The sequence below is a fragment of the Pongo pygmaeus genome, chromosome 2 (genome assembly GCF_028885625.2).
Source record: "Pongo pygmaeus isolate AG05252 chromosome 2, NHGRI_mPonPyg2-v2.0_pri, whole genome shotgun sequence".
NCBI lineage: Eukaryota > Metazoa > Chordata > Mammalia > Primates > Hominidae > Pongo > Pongo pygmaeus.
The window spans coordinates 129,331,613-129,352,364 of record NC_085930.1 but is presented as its reverse complement, the minus strand read 5'-3'; the positions used below and the strand labels follow the sequence as shown (position 1 = coordinate 129,352,364).

Below are 20,752 nucleotides of genomic sequence, written 5' to 3'. Positions count from 1 at the left end.
TTATTCTCTAAGGTCAGGAACAAAACAAGGATGCGGACTCTCACTACTTATGTTTAATGTAGTTTTGAAGAACCTAGCCTTTGCAATTAGGCAAGAAAGAAAATAAAGTCTAGTCGCAGATGACATGATTGATTATGTATTCTAACATCTAGTCACAGATGACATGATTGATTATGTAGAGTATTCTAACAAATCTACAAACAACACTATTCACAATTGTTGAGCTAACTTAGGAAGGTCACAGACTATGAAGTAAATATACAAAAATCAATTGCTTGCTTATACACTAAAAGCTAACCATAAACTCTTGGTATGAGAGTGGGGCCAGTTGACATTTAGTTTCAGTTTAGGATAGTCAGCTAGGTTGTGTGTTGGGACAAACCAATGTCAGTATTTTATATGTTTACTCATGGGCTCGTTAGATTCCTCTGAGAGGTGTTTTCCAGTCGTCTCCCTGCAGGGTAAAGGTCTGGCTGCCCAGTGTCCTGAAGATTGGGAATTTCAGCATCCAGAAAGCATATGTTCAGTTCATGCCCATTTTTGGTTCAAAAATTATATTCTCAACTATGCCTGTAATTCCCTGTACAAAGTCCTTCCATTTGCCCTCTCCAGAAAATAAACTTACAGTCTTTTGCTAGGGTGAAGGAAGAGCTTTTACTCAGTAGCATGGGATAGTAAAGAGGTTTTGAGAAAGTAACTGCTTCTTACAGTGCCTTTACCCAATCATTTTTCTTTTAAGTCCCTGTTCCTTCACCCTCTTCCAAAAGCGCCTGTTGCTGCTCATCTCTGAGTCCTTTGAGAGTTCTGTGGCATGCAACAGGTTTGGTTTTCAGTGTTTGCTGTTGCTGACTCAGGATTTAGGCTTGCTGAATTGGTATTTGCTCATCTGCCCACTTTCTAGCTTACAGTATGTTTATTGCTATTCTCTCTTCCTCTGTGTTCCCATCCTTGTATGTCTTTTTAAAAAGCTTCCTTTCCATCTTTTTCATGAAATACCAAATGGATATTTCATGAGAAATTGAAATATCAAGATCACTGGCTGATTTAAAGGAATGAGATTTTATAAAAAATTAAGTTACATGTTTTCTTATAGTAATGCATTACACTTACATAAGGAAAAATAATTGAGCATCTTATTTGTAGAATTGAGAGTAATAGTGTTTTAGATGGAAAAATTCCATTTTGGACTAGACATTTTTGTTACCTCTATTTAAAACAACTCCAGTAAGAAAGCCAAAGTATTAACTGGTTTGCTCAATATCAGTGAGGTACTTTTCACTTAATTCTGCCTATTATATACCACTCATGTATACCTTACATTTTCATGGTAGTTTGAAAGAATTTTGGTATAATTGTAGCCATGGCCCTGAGGAAGTAAAAAGCTACATTTTATGTGCAGTGCTAATTAATTCAACAAATCTTAATTAAGTACTCACCGTGAGGTAGGCACTGTTTCTGCTGCTGGAATTGGAGAAGTAAACAAAATAGACCCAAATCCCTGTCCCTCTGAGGATTCTATTCTGGTCAGTAGACTTCTGGTATTAAAACGAGCATATAGGGCACCACAAAAGCTTGTTCAGTGATTCCCATGGAACAGGGTCCCTGTGTTTATACACACGGGTATTTCTTACTATGTTATTGCTGTCTGTGTTCTTGTTCTTGACTTCCATAGTAGATAGGAGTGGCAAATTGGATCATGATTTAACTATGTTGCTTTGTTGTTGCTATTGTTTGTTCATTATAGCATCTCTTTCTAAAGATGATTTAAAACAGATTTTCAAGATATATAATGTGTCAAAACAAGTCAAAGTCAGTCTGAGAACTGATTCAGAGTGAGAATATGAGTAGGAAAATAGAATAAAGCTGAGTGACCACAGTGTACAACATGCATGTCCTGAAGCCCTATTCCTTGCCAAGATGACACATTTTTCTGTGTTTTTCACAGACATCTTAAAAATGAGAACATAATCAGTTTCCATGAATTAAAAAAAATCGCCAGAGATTTAGTGATATAAAAATACAGAAAGTTCTCCTGTGGATCTTCATAAGGAGATATTTGTTGAGAAATGTAGCAAAAAATATTGTTACAAAAAACACAACCACCAGTTCCACTTGACTATTTCTTCCACATCCTTCCTGTAGTCCAACTACATTAGCACAAAGCATAATTTTGTAAGAGTTATTACGCTAGATATCTAAATTAGGAAAATTTGAAGCCAGGCACAGTGGCTCACTCTTGTAATCCCAGCATTTTGGGAGGCCGAGGTAGGCAGATTGCTTGAGCCCAGGAGTTCAAGACTAGCCTGGGCAAAATAGGGAGTCCTCATCTCTACAAAATAAAAATTAAAAAATTTAGCCAGGCATGGTGGCACATGCCTGTGGTCCTAGCTACTTGCCAGGCTGAGATGAGAGGATTCAAGGCTGCTGTGAACCATGAATGCACCACTGCACTCCAGCCTGGATGGCAGAGTGAGACCCTATCTTAAAAAAAAAAAAAAATAGAAAATCCCAAATATAGTCACTTGAAAAATACGTGAATTTTGCATTCTCCATGTAGTTATAATAAATATACTAACATTTGCAACTTATCAAATACTTTCATATGCATTTTCTTCCAAGACAGCTTTAAGGCAGCTATCATATCATCATGATGCTGTATGTTTCAGTAGCTGGTTCTTTTTTTTTTAAAGCAGCTTTATTAACACCTATTTCAGATACCATAAAATTCACACATTTAAAGTACACAGTTCAGCAATTTCTAGTATATTCAGTTGTATAATTATCATCAAAATATAATTTTTAAAGTTTTTTAAACCCCCAAATAAATCTCAAATTATCAAATTAGCAGTGGCTCCCCATTCCTGCCTATATGCCCCCTGACCCTCAAATCTGCCCTAGCTCCAGGTAACCACTAACCTACTTTCTGCATCTATATGGACTTGCCTGTTCTGGATATTTCACATAAATTGAATCATAATATGTGGTCTTTTGTGACTGGCTTCTTTCACTTAGCATAATGCTTTGAAGGTTTATCCTTTTTGTAGCATGCATCAGTATTTCATTCTTTTTTATTCCTGAATAATATTCCATTTTCTGAATATATCATGTTTTATTTATGCATTCATCAGTTGATGGACATTTGAGTCATTTCTATTTTTTGGCTATTATAAATTATGTTGCTATGCACGTTCTTGCAGAAGCTTTTGTGTGGAAATATATTCTAATTTTGTAGGCTGTATACCTAGGAGTGCAACTGATGGGTCATTATCTATGTTTAACATTTTTAGGAACTGCCAAACAGTTTTCTACAGTGATTTCACCATTGTACATTCACAGTAGCAATTTACAAGGGCTTCAACTTCTCCAAATCCTCACCAGTACTAGCTATTGTCCATCTTATTTGGCTATAGCCATGCTAGTGGGTATGAAGTGATAGCTCATTGGATTTTGATTTATAGTTCCCTAATGACTAATGATGTTGAGCATTCTTCCATGTGTTTATTATTGCCTATTTGTATAGCTTCTTTGAAGAAATGTTCATTTAAATCTTTGCCGAGATCACAAAGATTTACGCTGATATTTTCTTCTAGGAGTCTTATAGTTTTAGGTATTAGATTTATGTATATGATCTGTTTTGAGTTAGCTTTAGTGTAAGGCGTGAAGTAGAGGTCCAAATTTTCTTTTGCATGTAGATAACAAAATTTACAGACAACAATTACTGGAAAGATAATTTTTTCCCATTGAATTATCATGGCACCCTTATTGAAAATCAATTGACCATAAAATATGAAGGTTTATCTCTGACTTCTCAATTCTACTCCATTGATTTTTATATCTTTTTTTTATGCCAGTACAACATTGTCTTGATTACTATAGCTTTGTAGTAGGATTTGAAATCAGGAAATGCACGTTCTTCAACTTTGTTCTTTTTTGAGATAGTTTTAGCTATTCTGGGTCCCTTATTTCCATATGAATGATAATATCAAACTGTCAATGTTTTCAAAAACGGGCAGCTAGAACTTTAATAGGGTTTGCATTGAATCTGCAGATCAATTTTGGGAGTATTTACTTCTTAACAATGTTAAGTCTTCTGATCTGTGAATATGGGCTGTCTTTCCACTTATTTGGGTCATATTTCATTTCCTTTAATAATGTTTAATAGTTTTCACTATATATGCCTTGCATTTCTTTTGTTAAATGTATACCTTGGTATTTTGTTTTACTCCTTTTGCTGTTATTTCAAATGGGATTGTTTTCTTAATTTCATTTTTGGATTGTTCATTGCTATTATTTGAAACTACTATTGATTTTTAAAAGCATTTACCTTGTATCCAGTCACATTATTAAATTTGTTTATAATTAGTTCTTTTTATTTCAGCATAATATTCCATTATCTTTTTTCCTGTTAAGGAACATTTAGATTCTTCCCAGTTTTTAGACATGCTGAATAATGCTGATATGGACAGTTTTGAACATGGATTTTTGTGGACATAGATACTCATTTATCATGAATATATACCTTTAAGTGAAATTTCTGTATTATAAGCATTTGTTTAGCTTTAGTAAACGTTGTAAGTCAGTTTAGATGATTTGCTTTTATTTCTATACTTTGGCTATATCAATAGTTAGAATTAATTCACAATGACTTCTAACTCATTAGTGATTGATTGGTATTCATAAAAATGGAGAAAATGGAAAGTACTCCAAAAGACTGGATTAACATTAACGTGGTGAGTCTTAAGGTGTCACATTGATAGAAAGGTAAAACAAAGAATCAGAATAAGGAGAGGAGAATATGTAGCTTAAAAAAGCATATTCAATAGATTTTGCTTTTGTAGCATAAACTATAGAAAGTAAAAACTGGAAATTATTTATCAGGGTGAGAAATCCTGATTTAGTGGTCATTTACAGACATGGTTAAAACAGAAATAACATACCAGCTCCTTCCTACCTGCCTAGGTTTAGAGGTGTGCCCTTTCCTCTATTATATAGCTATGTCTTACCTAAATTTGCCTTAAAATGCTGCATGAGAAGTAGTTAAAAGACAAAGTAATTTAACCTAAACGTAAAGAAATGAGTTTATACAAGTAATTTAAATGCTATTTTCCCCACACTGTACCATCTTGATGATAAAAAGAATCAGAAATATGTAAAAAATTAATTCTTCCATTAACCAAAGAATGGCAGTGAGGTTAACTTTTTCTTGTTTGAAGAAAATTCTAACCTGTTTGGGAGAACCTTGAATAGGTTGCCCAAGATCTTTTTACATGGGAACATAAAGAAAAAAATCATGAAAATGTATTTAAACTTTAATTTAACTAAAAATAGGTAAAACTATACATTTCAACATTGGCAGGATTTCGGCTCCTAATGAGAAATGAAAAGGAAGCCAAATTTGAAGAAAAATTGTTAAGCATATTTAAAGTTTGAGTAGTTTATTTTGTGGGCACTTTATAGAACATTCTGATTTAGTATTTTTGGATACAGATGATGGATTATAAAGTTCTTTCTTTTAAAAGTCAACATAGTTAACACTGTAAAAGTTTAAAAGTTTTTTTTGAGTTTAAGGGCCTTATTTTTATTAATATCATCTGTATTTTTCTATACATCTTTTCTTAACATTTTCTTTGGTTATTTTAGTATACATGTTTATGACTTTTTCAATATGTTAAATCTATAATTTTGTCACCTTCCTTACTTTCCAACAACCTCTCTAGGCTCTTTATTGCACCTGGTAAGTGAAGACGTCTGGGTTTGAAACTCTGCTCTTGAACCACTACTTCCATTCATCTTTCCTATTGTCACTCTTACAAAATCTGTTCTCTCTCATTAAAAAACTTCCCTGTTCCAGCCCTGGTTGTGGAAGGTGACCATAGTCATAGTGATGTTTTAGCAGATAAGAGTGAGTGTGGGCAAGTTGCTCAACAATATCCACAGGTATAATTCTGAGAACCTGGCCTCCCTGGGGAGCTATGTGGAGATACAGGCCAAGGAGAATGCCTATGATCTAGAAGCCAACTTGACTGTCCTGAAGCTGTACTAGTTCAACCCAGCCTTCTTTAGACCGCAGTCACCACCAAGATTCCACTGAAGGCCTTCACTAACCCATGCCACACCAACTTCACCCTGTGCAAGGACATGGTCATCCAAGCACATCAAGAAAAGCAGCCGATCCAACAGATTTTGTACCTGGGGGATCTGCTGGAGATTTGACACTTCCAGGCCTTCTGGCAAGCCCTGGATGAAAACATGACCCTTCTGGAAGGTATAACTGGCTTCGAAGGCTGTTAGAAAATTTGTCTGCCATGTCATGGATATCACTCAGCCAGCACATTTACTGCTGGCTGCTGGCTGAGATGCTCGGGGATTTGACAGCCAGCCAGCTGAAGATATGGATGAGAAAATATGGCTGAAGCACCAATGAGTCAGGGCAGATCTTCATCTGTAGCCAAGAAGAAAGCGTGAAGCCCAAGAAGATTGTGGAGAAGATCGACTTTGAAAGTGCATCCTGGCTGGGCGCGGTGGCTCACACCTGTAATCCCAGCACTTTGGGAGGCTGAGGCGGGTGGATCACGAGGTCAAAAGATCGAGACCATCCTGGCCAACATGGTGAAACTCTGTATCCACTGAAAAATACAAAAGTTAACTGGGTGTGGTGGCACGTGCCTGTAATTCCAGCTACTCGGGGGGCTGAGGCAGGAGACTCACTTGAACCCAGAAGGTGGAGGTTGCAGTGAGCAGAGATCAGGCCAGTGCACTCCAGCCTGGTGACACAGTGAGACTCCTTCTCAAAAAACAAACAAACAAACAAAAAAAAACAAAAGAAAGTGCATCCAGCATCATGGCCTCCTCCTAGTAACTGCAGGTTTTAATAAAGATTTGTTGACTTAGGAAAACAAACAAACCAAAAATCCCTTCCCTCTCTTATTTCCAAATCCTCTAGCATCTACCAGAGCCTTGCTACTTTTTTTGTAAATCATTATAATTAATGTTCTTGATAGCATCACAGAAATAATTTCTCCTTTGACTTTCTAGCTTGTGGGCTTTGCTGATTCCCAACTTTTGGTGAACACCAAAATCTGTTCCTTCAGCTGTCACTTCTGGAGACTGAATTCTCCTGGAGGAAGTCACATAATAATTTCGATTGGCTGAGTATTCCAGAAGAAAGCCATATGAACTTTCTGATTGAATTCTTCTGTACATAGAGCCTCAGTGTTCTCATAAAGCCACGATTCATTTGACACTTTGTTCACTTCCCTCTTATAGCATGGGCTATTGACATTTTCCAATTTCAACTCCTAATTTCCACCTGGGTCTCCTCTGTACTTTTCTAAAATAAGGCAATTTGTCAACCTGCCTCTTGTCTTTCTCAAAATCTCTTCACCTCTGCTTCCGTCCTTTCCTTTCTATAATTGCCCCTTTTTCCCCTCCAAAATAAGTTCCCACATAGGTGCCTTTGATCCCGTCTGCTTGTTTGCAATCCTGCCCCACCATTGACCTTTCTTCCAAGGTCAATTTCTTGAACTCACTTATTTCTTTAAGGAAATATTTCTTTCTGTAAGCCAGTAGTTCTCAATTGGAGGTGACTTTACCTCTTAGACAATATTTGGCAATGTCTACAGATACTTTTGGTTGTCACAGCTGGTATGGGGAGGTGCTACTGTCCTCTGTTAGTTGGGGACCAGGGATGCTGTTCAACATCTGCATGGGGAAGATCCTCCTAACAAAGAATTATCCAGATCAAATGTCAGTAGTTCCATGGTAGAAGAACCCTGCTCTAAACCTGAATCAAGCCCAAATTTTGCTTCTCCAAGAAATTTAAATAATATGTTTTTATGACTATGTTTACTTCCTTGAGTTCTTCATTTATCTCCCACTTTTACACTAGCAAACTTCTAGAGTGGAAGTCACTATTTCTGGCTTAATTTCCTTGCTATACACTCCTATAACTGAAAAACACATGATAATGTTAAAAATTGCTACCCACCAGAAATCATTAAGGTCCTTAACAGACTCAACTTCTTCTCCTCGGCGCCTCACAATGACCTAGGGAGTGAAGAAAACAGATGGGAATACATTCTAACTTGTGAATGAATTCTTAGCAACAGGAGCCTATGCCCTTGAACTTAAATACTTATTTATTTATTTATTTTTATTATTTTGAGATAGTCTGTCCCTGTCGCCCAGGTTGGAGTGTATTGGCATGATCTTGGCTCACTGCAACCTCTGCCTCCCATGTACAAGTGATTCTCCTGCCTCAGCCTCCTGAGTAGCTGGGCTTGCCCAGCTTATTTATTTATTTATTTATTTGTATTTTTAGTAGAGACAGGTTTTTGTCATGTGGGCCAGGCCGGTTTCGAACTCCTGACCTCAGGCAATCCACCCCCCTCAGCCTCCTGAAGTGCTGGATTGCAGGCATGAGCCACTGCACCCAGCCTATATGCTTATTTAAACATTTGTTAGGGTGGATAAAAAATTATTCTTGCTGATTTTTTTGTGCTGAGAAATCCTCAACAGTGGCTTCTTGAAACCAGTATTCTTGAAGACACATTTAAAATCCAATTGTGGAAAATAATTTTCTAAAACACATGAGTGTTTTTCAGGAATAAGAAAATTGATTAAAAAATAGTCAGGCTGCTTGTACAGAGAGGGCTACATTTGAAAGGCTGTGTTGTGGGCGTGGTTCCTCACACTGAGGGCATCATGCTTCTTGAAAATGTCAACAAATGCTGCACTCTTCACAAAGACACCTTGCTCTAAACATTTCCTTCCCAGTTTTCAGTGTTTAATAGAATAATTGAATACATGAAAAAAAAACCCTCAAATTTTTAGTAACATAGGAAATAACCCTAAATTCTTTCTCTCCCCTGTTACTCACATAGTCAGTGGGAGGAGTTGCTCAGAATACTGTGCACTCCGGAATGAATTCTTATTTCCCTCCTTAGAGGAAAAATGATGAAGCATCATAGAGCAAAATCCCAGACAGAAGCCTTTGTCCTAATGATAAAGAGTAGCTTGCAAGGTTGGATTTTTCTTTCACAGATTTGATTTTATTTTTTGATTTCAGCTCTATCTGGAAACTATTCTTATACAAATCAAACTCTGCAGTGAAAATGCAACTTGTGATGAAAAGAGAGGCTCTGAGGTTTGATGCTTTAGTTCTTATAAAAATTAATCATCAACTTACTTGTTTTCACTAAAAAAGGCCCTTGAGAGTATTCGCTTAAGGAAATAAGGAGACTTACTAGAGACTCAGAGACCTTTTCTGTCCATTTCGTAACCCAAGTGGCATGGACTCTTACCAAAAAGAGACAGTGAAACTTTTATGAAAAGTAACCTGAATGTAAACAATCAAACTCTATTACATTCCATTTCAAAAAAAGGCAGTCAATATAATAGCATCTTATTTATTCTCCAGTGATATAGGTAGGGAAAACTTTGTGGATGAGGGGCTCAACTAACTTGGTGGAAGACTCTTGACAGTAGAGGTTATGAGCTTGGACTTACATCAAGATAGCAGTCAAACCTTAATTCTAAAAGTGACACACGCCATTAGTATTGGTAGATTTGTATAATTTTCCCACATATAGAAATGATTTAATTCACAATCTCATCTTCTAGAAAGTTGGCATGTAACTCTTTGTACTGTTTTCAAGGAATTTGTTCAGAAAGTGAGAACATGTATTATGAATGCCTTCAAGTCATTTACCATAACTATTCAAAGAAGGAATGATAAAATTTATAGATGACAATTTCAGTTCTCTCTAAATTATTCATTTTTAAAAATTCAAAATCAAGATAAAGAGGAAAATAGCTAAAGAAATCCAACAGAATTCTTGTTTGACAGTAATTGGAAACCAGTGATTGGAAGCAGTTGGTGCAATATGTTCTACAAAGGACTTTTTTAATTTTATTTTTTTGGTTGCTTTCACAGCTCTTCACCCTTTCAATGTTGCTTAAAGAAATGCAAGTGCCAAAAATGGTGCTTAAGAACTTTCCTAGCTGGACAGAAAAGTTTTGAAAAGAGAGCTGCATTTTTAATAGACTAAATTATATCTTATTCAAATTTTAGGAAAGATTCTCTCATTGTGAGTTTCTTTTTTTTTTCTGACAATGAGAAATGACTCTAGAAGAAAATACAATCTGTGAACATGATTCAAGGATTTTCTTGCCACCCATGCCTGGTTCTCTGTAGGGCTAAAGTGATAGACACATGATAAAAGGTACCCTCCCCCACCCCTATAATGAGCAGCCAAGCTCTTACTCTTATGGCTCTTTGTTTCTGGGGACTAGAGGCAAAGGGTACCACTTTCAGGCTAGCACAACTTTCTTCCATTCTGAACACCTCCCTCCTCCAAATCCTACTATGTTCTGGCAGATATAGTTTCAACACGATTGTAAAGATACTAGGCATCCCTTTGGAATCCCGGAAAAGCAGAACTGTGCAGGAGAATGTCACTCATTTTGGTTATTACCCCAGATCTGTGAGGGGAAATGGAAAAAGGATGAAGTCTCCTACTCCATTTTTTCCATTCTTTTAAATAAGGGATTCTGTCTTACTTAAGGACAAAGCATCATTGGGCCATCTGGTTTTTCTTCAACTAGTTCCATGAGCCTTATAGTTAGAAATACATTCCTAATGCTGGCCTTAGATAAGTTGTATTAATTTTCAGCATTGTTATAAGATCTCTGGAACTTCAAAGATATTTGAGTTGGAAAGCGAAGAGGCTAACTCAACACGCTTTTAAATGAAAAAACCTAACTTTACCAGTTTTCACATTAAAGAAATTTATGTCTTTTGACCACACACACACAAATCCACCAAATATTGAGTGCTGAAATTGGAATTTTCATGAGAGTTTAAATCAGATCCATATTTTCAATCATGACTATTTTTCCCTTTTTCATGGGCATGTCATCAATACTGTGAAAACCCTGAAGGAGAAATAAATGGAGAAGCATGCCAGAATCACATGTGATGTTGAAATGGGTTCTAATGCTTTTCAAGATCTTACTGTTCCTTTTTCTCATATTTATCCCAAGAGTATAAAAGTTCAGTGAAATGCTTTCCTGGGGATAAACTATTTTGTGTTTTTGATCTATAGCAATTCTTTGTAATTTTGTATAATAAAGTATGTGGTAATCTAATACAAATTAATATTTTCATAGTTTTCCAGTGTTGTTAATAAACAACACAAATATGTTCTACCTTTTATATTCTGAAGTTTGAGACAGGGTTTTGTTTTGTTTTGTTTTGTTTTGAGATGGAGTCTCGCTGTTGCCAGGCTGGAGTGCAGTGGCATGATCTTGGCTCACTGCAACCTCTGCCTCCCGGGTTCAAGTGACTGAGACAGAGTTTTAAACCAAAAAAATTACCTTCTTAGTGGCCAATGATTATCTTTATAAATTCTTACAGCCAGGTCTCGCCTTGTTATAATCACCAATAGGAACACAGACTTAGGAGCTAGGCACTGTTATTTAACCATGAGTAAATATTTAAGATTTCTAAGCCTTAGCTTTCTAATATGATTAGATATAAAATGTAAATTGTAATAATATCTACCTTATGGGTTTCGTGTGAAATTTATAGACTTATCTAGCATAGTGTTTACCATAAATGAATATTCCTTTCAAGTTGGATATTGTTAAGTGTTATTGTCCTTAGGAATTATACCAAAGACTAAATGAAGTTTTCTTCTGATTGTATGTCTTCTAGAATATATATATTTTCTAATCAAATCGTACTACATACTAATAAGCTACTTATACACCGAATCCCATAAATGTACACTGAATCCCATAAGTGAAAAAAGCTAAACCTGACTTATTTTGTTGGGGATGGTCTTGGAGGAGACTTAGAAAATCATAAAATAATGCCTGCACTTGGAGTCTTAGATAATGATGACCAAATTGCAATGTGAGTGTTATTCGTCCTATATTGAGAATGGATGTACATATAGCTTTTAGAAATATGGCAATCAATAGCTGTGGAAAAATATTTTTCCATCCTAAGACAATTAGGACCATACAGTATAGGTTATTATAACATGAAGTTGGGATTGTGTCTTTCCAGGAATTTTAAACATCTAGTGTCCACTGGGGCTCATACCTGTAGTCTCAGTGACTCCTGAGGCTAAGACTGAGACAGGAGGATGGCTTGAGCCCAGGAGTTTTAGGCTGCAGTGAGCTATGATCACACCACTGCACACCAACCTGGGTAACAGATTGAGACTCTATCTCAAAAAAAAAAAAAAAAGTTAAAAAACCCCCAAATCTAGTATCTGCCTCAAACATCTAGTTTCTACTTCAAACACAATTCCAACAAAGATATCTATTCCCTATATGTTAATACAGTATGCATAGAACAACATACTGACATACAATTTCTTTTTTTTCTGAATGAGTCTCCTGGAAAAGAGAAGCGGTGGCCAGCATCCCAGGTTAGACTCACACCCTGTGCTATGGGAGAAAGACTGAGGAAGGTCACTGGTGGTAATGCTTCCTCTCCTCCGCTGCCCTAAGAAATTAAAAAGTCTGGTTTCAAACATGCATCCTCTACCGTTATATAACAGCACCTAGCCTCTTTCATTAGAAGTTGGCTTAATGATGCTCAGTGATTATGCCTATGATCAGGCCATATAGGAGTCTTATCTCTAAGTGGTTTATTAAATTATTCCTACAAAACACATACACTATTGTTCTTTTTATAATAGCTATTGTTGCATAATGAACTGCCTCAAAAGTTAGTGGCTTAACGTAAAAATCATTTTATTTTTTTCATGATTCTGTTGTCCAGAATTTAGGCAGAATTTGGCAGGATGACTTTTGGCTAGCCACTCAGAGGTATTCAGCTAGTAACTCATCTGGTCTAGGGCATTCAAGATATGCCTGCTGCCTTACAGAATGACTGCAAGGCCAGGCTCCTCCGGGCCTTCTCTTTCTCCATACAGCTTCAGAGCCCCTCCACATGGTTTCTACAGCAGTGTAGTGGGCTTTTTACATAGCCAGTGGCTTTCTCAGAGTGAATGTTCTTAGAAAAAAGGTGGAAGCTGTAAGGCTCCTTCTGATCTAACCTCTGAAGCCATGCAGGGTCACCTCCATCTCATTCTGTTGGTAAGAAATGAGTCACATGTACAGCCCAGAGTCAAGGAGAGAGCAGACGAATACATGTGAGTATGAATACCGTGAACATTGTTCTTTAGCTGCCAGCATTGCTCACTGGAGAGCTATCTTCAGGGACTAGTCTCTCTGGGAGGAGTCTAGTTAAAAACAATTATTTCAATTTGATATAATTCCAGTGACATTTTCATAACCCTTATAAATTGGCACCTTGGAAACTGCCTGGTTAGCTCAGTCCTTAATCAGTCTCTGTCCATGCCAATGACCTGTACTAGTTGTTCTGTGAGATATGTCTATAGTCTTTCTTGTGGGACTTTGGTTGACTTGAGTTTATTTCAAGAGCCTGTCATGTGTGAATTGACAAAAGACCCTCTAAATTTGCAAAACTGAGGATCAGGTTATCAACTGCACACCAACCACCATGAAGGTCTAATTGGAATATTTAGCTTGTCTCATTTTATTACTACATAGCTTAGTCTGACACACGCTTAATATATACCATCCCTTCAGCTTTGTAAGTCACTGTAATTCAGATCTTACATAATTATTGTGCAGGACCTGCTGATTTCACTGTTTGATGCAGTTTATTGTTGAAACAACCTTCTTCCTATTCTTTCTACTTCAGTCCTTTCTCCCTAAAGTCGAATCTATTGTAAATATAGTGATCCATTAAAATCTAAGACAAATCATGGCACTTGTCTGCTCAGATCCCTTTAATGGCTGTGTTTTTTAAAAATAATTTTTATTGTGTATAAATAACGCATATAACATGATGTTGTGGGATGCATATACATGGCAGAAAGGTTACTATGGTGAAGCAAATTAACATAATCATCATCTCACATAGTTACCCTTCTGTCTGTTTTCGTGGCAAGAGCAGGTAAAATCTACTCATTTAGCATGAATCTCACATACAGTACAGTTTTATTACCTATAATTCTCATATTGTATATTAGATCTGACCTGTTAATCATACATATTTGCCACTTTGTATTCTCTGACCTACATCTCCTCATTTCCTGCCCTCCCCACATCCCTGGTAACCATTGTTTGTTCTCTATCTCTGTATATTTGATTTTTTTAAAAGACTCTACATATAGGTGAGTTATTCATGCAATATTTTTGTTTCTGTGTCTGGCTTATTTCACTTAGCATAATGTCCTCTAGGTTCATTCACGCTGTGGCAATGACAAGATCTTGTTCATTTTAGGGCTGATTAATATTCCACTGATATAGGTACTACAGTTTATTTATCCATATGTCCATCTATAGATACTTAGGTTGTTCTCATATTTTAGCTTTTGTGAATAATGCTGTAAGGAACTTGGGAGTGCAGGTATCTTTATCACGTGGTGATTTCATTTCTTTTGGATATAATCTCAGAAGAGAGATTGCTGAGTCATATGGTATTTCTATTTTAAATTTCTTTCTGTAGCATTTTCATTCACAAATAATGACCTAAGTGAAAAATAAATCAAGAAAATCCCACTTACAATAGCATCCAAAAATGCCTAGGAATAAATTTAAGCAAAGAAGTGAAAAATCTATATAGATGCTCCTTATGATAAAATTACCTTCTAATAAGCCCATCAAAATTTGAAAATGTAAAGCATTTAATAAACCTAACCTAATGAACATCATTACTTAGTATAGATTACCGTAAATGTACTCAGAACACTTACATTAGCTTACAGTTAGGCAAAATTGTTTAAAACAAAGTTTATTTTATAATAAAATGTTGAATAGTTCATGTAACTCATCGAATGCTATACACTATGTTGAAATTTTGATGGTTTTGCACCACTGTAAATTTGAAAAATTGTAAGTCAGACCATCATAAGTTGGAGACCAGGTATACTGAAAACTATAAAACATTGATGAAAGAAACTAGAAAAAAAAAACACAAATGAAAAGATATCCCTGAGTTCATGGATTGGAAGAATTAATATTTTTTAAATGTTCACATTACCCAAGGCAATATACAGACTCAATGCAATCCATCTCAAAATCCCAATGGCATTCTTCACAGAAATAAAAATAAACAATCCCAAAGTTGTATGGACCCATGAAAGACCCTGAATAGCCAAAACAATTCTGAGAGTATATACCCAGTAATGGGATGGCTGGGTCAAATGGTATTTCTAGTTCTAGATCCATGAGGAATCGCCACACTGACTTCCACAATGGTTGAACTAGTTTACAGTCCCACCAACAGTGTAAAAGTGTTCCTATTTCTACACATCCTCTCCAGCACCTGTTGTTTCCTGACTTTTGAATGATTGCCATTCTAACTGGTGTGAGATGGTATCTCATTGTGGTTTTGATTTGCATTTCTCTGATGGCCAGTGATGATGAGCATTTTTTCATGTGTCTTTTGGCTGCATAACTGTCTTCTTTTGAGAAGTATCTGTTCATGTCCTTCGCCCACTTTTTGATGGGGTTGTTTGTTTTTTTCTTGTAAATTTGTTTGAGTTCATTGTAGATTCTGGATATTAGCCCTTTGTTGGATGAGTACGTTGCGAAAATTTTCTCCCATTTTGTAGGTTGCCTGTTCACTCTGATGGTAGTTTCTTTTGCTGTGCAGAAGCTCTTTAGTTTAATTAGATCCCATTTGTCAATTTTGGCTTTTGTTGCCATTGCTTTTGGTGTTTTAGACATGAAGTCCTTGCCCATGCCTATGTCCTGAATGGTAACGCCTAGGTTATCTTCTATGGTTTTTATGGTTTTAGGTCTAACGTTTAAGTCTTTAATCCACTATAAATCATGCTGCTATAAAGACACATGCACACGTATGTTTATTGCGGCATTATTCACAATAGCAAAGACTTGGAACCAACCCAAATGTCCAACAATGATAGACTGGATTAAGAAAATGTGGCACATATACACCATGGAATACTATGCAGCCATAAAAAAGGATGAGTTCATGTCCTTTGTAGGGACATGGATGAAATTGGAAATCATCATTCTCAATAAACTATTGCAAGAACAAAAAACCAAACACCGCATATTCATTCTCACTCATAGGTGGGAATTGAACAATGAGAACACATGGACACAGGAAGGGGAACAAAACACTCTGGGGACTGTTGTGGGGTGGGGGGAGGGGGGAGGGATAGCATTGGGAGATACACCTAATGCTAGATGATGAGTTAGTGGGTGCAGCACACCAGCATGGCACATGTATACATATGTAACTAACCTGCACATTGCACACATGTACCCTAAAACCTAAAGTATAACAATAATAAATAAAAAAAACAAAAAAAAACCAACACAATTCTGAGAAAAAAAAAATTGGAGGCATCACACGTTCTGATTTAAAATTATATTACAAAGCTATAGTAGTCAAAACAGCATGGTACTGGCATAAAAACAGACACATAGACCAGTAGAACAGAGTAGAAAGCCCAAAAATAAATCCAAACATATACAGTTCACTAATTTTTGAAAAGGGTACCAAGAGGACACAATGAGGAAAGAATAGTCTCTTCAATAAATGGGGCTGGAAAAACTGTATTTCAACATGCAAAATAATGAAATTGGATCCTGAAATCATACCCAAACTTCATATAAAATGGATAAAATACCTAAATATAAAACCAGAAACTATAAAACAAAGGGGAAAACTCTTGAACATTGGCTTTGGCAATGATTTTTTTTTTTTTTTTTTACTATTACACCAAAATCTCAGGTCACAAAGGCAAAAACAAATAAATGGGACTGCATAAAACTGAAAAGCACAACAAAGGAAACAACAAAATAAAACAACAGCCTATGGATTAGGAAAAAATATTTGCAAACCATATACTTGGTTAGGGGTTAATATCCAAAATGTATAAAGAACTCATACAATTCAATAGAGGAAAAATAACCCAATTTAAAAATGGATAAAATACCTCAATAGACATTTCTCCAAGGAACACATAAAAATGGACAATGGGTATATGAAATATGTGATATTGCTCAATATCATTAATCATCAGGGAAATGCAAATCAAAACTACTATGAGGTATCACCTCACACCTGTTAGGATAGCTACTATCAAAAAGTCAAAAAATAATAAATGTTGGCAAGAGTATGGAGAAAAAGGAACTCTAGTACACTATTGGTGGGAATGTAGATTGGTATGGCCATTAAGGGAAACAGTCTGGAGGTTTCTAAAGACATTGAAAACAGAACTACCACATGTCCCAGCAATCCTGGGCTGCTCTTTTTACTCACTAAAATCCAAAGTTCTTACAGTGACTTACATCTTCTTCTTTCTCCCTGTTCTCATACATTCATTTATTCAGCATATATTTGTTTAGTGTTTACTATATATTGGACACTGGCTGAGGGTACAGCAGTAAACAAAGCAGAAAAAAATACCTGCCCTTATGGAATACCAACTAGCTTACTCTTCTCCATCTTCATTGGCCTCCTTGCTATTCCTAGAAAATTCTAAGCATGGTCCCATTATCAGGCCTTTGCAATTGCTGTTCTCTCTACTTGGGAAATATCTTCCCCTGATAGCTACATGGCTTGCTCTCTCACTTCATTTAATTCTTTATGTTCAAATGTCACTCCCCAAAGTCTATTTCTTGATTACCCGACATAAAATAGTAGCCATCCCCATACCATAGTTCCTTCCTCCTGTTGTCTTACTAATATTTGCACCATATCACACACTATATATTTAATTGTGTGCTTGTTTCTTATCTGGCTCTTTCCACTAGAACGGAGGCTCTATGAGGGCAGTCCTGAGTATGTTATTCAGTATTATAGCCTAGTGTAAATCATAGTAGGCTTTCAGTAGGTGCTTGCTGAATGAGTTTTTAGATCCAATAATATAAATTCTGTCAAAAAACCAGATAACTCGGTGATCAACGCAGAAGTCGGGTGATGTCTGCATTTCCAACTGAGGTACCTGGTTCATCTCATTGGGACTGGTTGGACAGTGGGTGCAGCCCACGGAGGGTGAGCTAAAGCAGGGTGGGGCATCACCTCAACCGGGAAGCCCAAGGGGTCGGGGGATTTCCCTTTCCTAGCCAAGGGAAGCCGTGACAGTCTGTACCGGGAAAATTGGGACACTGCAACCTAAACACTGCGCTTTTCCAATGGCCTTAGCAAATGCCACACCAGGAGATTATATCCTGCACCTAGCTCAGTGGGCCCCACGCCCACGGAGCTTTGCTCACTGCTAGTCCGAGATTGAACTGCAAGGTGGCAAACCTGGCTGGGGAAGGGGCGTCCACCATTGCTGAGGATTGAGTAGGTAAACAAACCCGCTGGGAAGCTCGAACTGCGGGGAGCCCACCGCAGCTCAACAAGGCCTGCCTGCCTCTGTAGACTCCACCTCTGGGGGCAAGGCATAGCTGAACAAAAGGAGCAGAAACTTCTGCAGACTTAAACGTCCCTGTCTCACAGCTCTGAAGAGAGCAGTGGTTCTCCCAGCATGGTGTTTGAGCTCTGAGAACGGACAGATTGCCTCCTCAAGTGGGTCCCTGACCCCCGTGTAGCCTAACTTGGAGACAACTGCCAGTAGGGGCCAACTGACACCTCATATAGCCAGGTGCCCCTCTGAGACAAAGCTTGCAGAGGAAGAATCAGGCAGCAATATTTGCTGTTCTGCAATATTTGCTGTTCTGCAGCCTCCACTGGTGAAACCCAGACAAACCGGGTCTGGAGTGGACCTCCAGCGAACTCCAACAGACCTGCAGCTGAGGGACCTGAATGTTATAAGGAAAACTAACAAACAGAAAGGACATCCACACCAAAACCCCATCTGTAGGTCACCATCATTAAAGACCAAAGGTAGATAAAACCACAAAGATGGGGAGAAACCAGAGCAGAATAGCTGAAAATTCTGAAAACCAGAGCGCCCCTTCTCCTCCAAAGGATTGCAGCTCCTCACCAGCAATGGAACAAAGCAGGAAGGAGAATGACTTTGACGAGTTGACAGAAGTAGGCTTCAGAAAGTTGGTAATAACAAAGTTCTCCGAGCTAAAGGAGGATGTTGAAAGCCATCGCAAAGAAGCTAAAAACCTTGAAAAAAGATAGACGAATGGCTAACTAGAATAAAAAGTGTAGAGAAGACCTTAAATGACCTGATGGAGCTGAAAACCATGGCACGAGAACTATGTGATGCATGCACAAGCTTCAATAGCTGATTTGATTAAGTGGAAGAAAGGGTATCGGTGATTGAAGATCAAATTAATGAAATGAAGCAAGAAGAGAAGTTTAGAGAAAAAAGAGTAAAAAGAAATGAACAAAGCCTCCAAGAAATATGGGACTGTGTGAAAAGACCAAATCTATGTTTGATTGGTGTACCTGAAAGTGATGGGGAGAATGGAACCAAGCTGGAAAACACTCTTCAGGATATTATCCAGGAGAACCTCCCCAACCTAGCAAGGCAGGCCAACACTGAAATTCAGGAAATACAGAGAACCACAAAGATACTCCTCGAGAAAAGCAACCATAAGACACATAATTGTCAGATTCACCAAGGTTGAAATCAAGGAAAAAATGCTGAGGGCAGCCAGAGAGAAAGGTTGGGTTACCCACAAAGGGAAGCCCATCAGACTAACAGCGGATTTCTCAGCAGAAACCCTACAAGCCAGAAGAGAGGGGGCCAATATTCAACATTTTTAAAGAAAAGAATTTTCAACCCAGAATTTCATATCCAGCCAAACTAAGCTTCATAAGTGAAGGAGAAATAAAATCCTTTACAGACAAGCAAATGCTAAGAGATTTTGTCACCACCAGGCCTGCCTTACAGGAGCTCCTGAAAGAAGCACTAAACATGAAAAGGAACAACCGGTACCAGCCACTGCAAAAACATGCCAAATTGTAAAGACCATCAATGCTAGGAAGAAACTGCATCAACTAACAGGCAAATTAACCAGCTAACATCATAATGACAGGATCAAATTCACACATAACAATATTAACCTTACATGTAAATGGGCTAAATGCCCCAATTAAAAGACATAGACTGGCAAATTCCACAGAGTCAAGACCCATCACTATGCTATATTCAGGAGACTGATCTCATGTGCAGAGACACACATAGGTTCAAAATAAAGGGATGGAGGAAGATCTACCAAGCAAATGGAAAACAAAAAAAAGCAGGGGTTGCAATCCTAGTCTCTGATAAAACAGACTTTAAACCAACAAAGATCAAAAGAGGCAAAGAAGGCCATTACATAGTGGTAAAGGGATCAATTCAACAAGAAGAGCTAACCATCCTAAATATATATGCACCCAATACAGGAGCACCCAGATTCATAAAGCAAGTCCTGAGAGACCTGAAAAGGAGACTTAGACTCCCGCATTATAATAATGGGAGATTTTAACACCCCACTGTCAATATTAGACAGATCAACGAGACAGAGGGTTAACAAGGATATCCAGGACTTCAACTCAGCTCTGCACCAAGTGGACCTAATAGACATCTACAGAACTGTCCACCCCAAATCAACAGAATATACATTCTTCTCAGCACCACATCACACTTATTCCAAAACTGACCACATAGTCGGAAGTAAAGCACTCCTCAGCAAATGTAAAAAACAGAAATCACAACAAACTGTCTCTCAAACCACAGTGCAATCAAATTACAACTCAGGATTAAGAAACTCACGTACACAG

At 37.4% G+C, this 20,752-nt stretch overlaps 1 pseudogene; it reads left to right on the top strand.

Annotated features, from left to right (window-relative positions):
• Positions 1–4,682: 4,682 nt before the first annotated feature.
• The window catches only part of LOC129032917 (eukaryotic translation initiation factor 3 subunit K-like), a 91,841-nt pseudogene continuing 75,771 nt past the window's right edge, over positions 4,683–20,752 (top strand).